This window comes from Orycteropus afer, unplaced genomic scaffold (assembly GCF_000298275.1).
Source record: "Orycteropus afer afer isolate SDZICR_OR568_19922 unplaced genomic scaffold, OryAfe1.0 scaffold00259, whole genome shotgun sequence".
Lineage (NCBI taxonomy): Eukaryota > Metazoa > Chordata > Mammalia > Tubulidentata > Orycteropodidae > Orycteropus > Orycteropus afer.
The window spans coordinates 1,711,343-1,712,942 of record NW_006921846.1 but is presented as its reverse complement, the minus strand read 5'-3'; positions in this window follow the sequence as shown (position 1 = coordinate 1,712,942).

Sequence of the window (1,600 nt, the reverse complement as noted above, 5' to 3'; positions counted from 1 at the left end):
AGAGTCAGTGTATATGGATTTACTGCTATTTGTTTATTCATTCACTTTTTCATAGACATTTGTGTACATTCTATATGATGTCGAGTTGTAAAAGTTATTTTTATATTCTGGATACAGGTATTTAGTCAAGGATTTTAGAAGACCCCAATGAAAATCTATGAAATTTGTTTTCTGTATGGCTCTTTCTTCTCTAGTACTCTGCCCCAAACTCCAATCTCCACCTCTTCAACTTTGACAAATGCCTGCCTCTGGTGGGGTACTATGAAGGTTAGTGTTATATGTCAACTTGGCTAGGCTATGATTGTCAGGGTTTGGCTGACATTGCTCTTCCATAACATGATATAAAGTAGTCATCTTCCATTTTGTGATCAGATGTGAATAGCCAATTACTTGAAAAGCTAATCAGTTAAAAAGTCAATCAGTTGAAAACCAATCCATTTCCTTGGGTGTGTGGCCTGCATGTAATATATACAGATATTGTGGCAAAGCTCCTTCTCCCTCAGTCCTGCATCTGACTCATCCTCTGACCTCTGGTTCTTGGGATGTGACCCAGCAGCCTGCTGTCAGCCCCTGTGACCACATGAGTCAGGAGAAGCCTCCAGCCTGATGCCTAATCCATGGATATGAGACTTGCCAGCTTGCCTCTCTCTCTCTCCCCCACCACCCATACACACACACACACACACACACACTTTATGGTTTTTGCTTCTGTAGAGAATCCAGCCTAAGAGAGTTACCCTCCATGCACAGAATACAGAAAGTACCGACAGAAAGGCAAGTCAATTGTAAGGCTCACCTTCTTTGTTTCAATTCTCTCAAAGTTCATAGTACTACATGGCATGTTTCCCAATGTATGATAATGATTGGCTCATATATTATGTCTGGTTTTCTAGATGTTTACAGTAGAAAATCCAGTCTGGTACCAGGATCTGTGTCATAGAACAGTAAATTTATTCTCTTTATTTTATTTCTTTTTTCTCTTACCACTTTTTCTTCATGGTAAATCAGCTACTACTTTAAGATTCTATATATTCCTGCATTTCCATGAGACTATGGAGTCTTTGCCATGATGCCTTCCTACCCACCTTCACTTCTCTTTGAAATTATTTGCCCACATTTATATATAAATATATTTTCCCAAAGCATTCGCAGATAAAATGTAAGAGTTTTCTGTAGTTGGGCAATTGGAGATAAAATTTTTGCCCTTTGCCTCATTCTTATCTTAAACAAGTGATTGATTTAAATCTTACAACTTTTATTCTGGTTTCAATTACTCACTTGCTGTGCATTTAATTATAGTTTATAATTGTGAACTTTCAGTTATGCCTAACCATCTCTTGAAATATTCTTCATACATAAGTTGTCTACGGTTGTTTTTTAAGACTTATTTTTTAATGTTTTTCTACTAAGAAAATCCACATGACTTGCAGATACTATTTTGAAAGAGACACTGATTTCTAAGCCTCCTTCTTTCATGCATAAGTGCTTCACTTACCTTCTGCTTAGAAAGTCAATGGATTCCCTAATAAATAGTGACATTGATAACAATATGCACTCTATTGGTGGAAACCAGAAATAAACAGAAAGGAAATAAGTAACT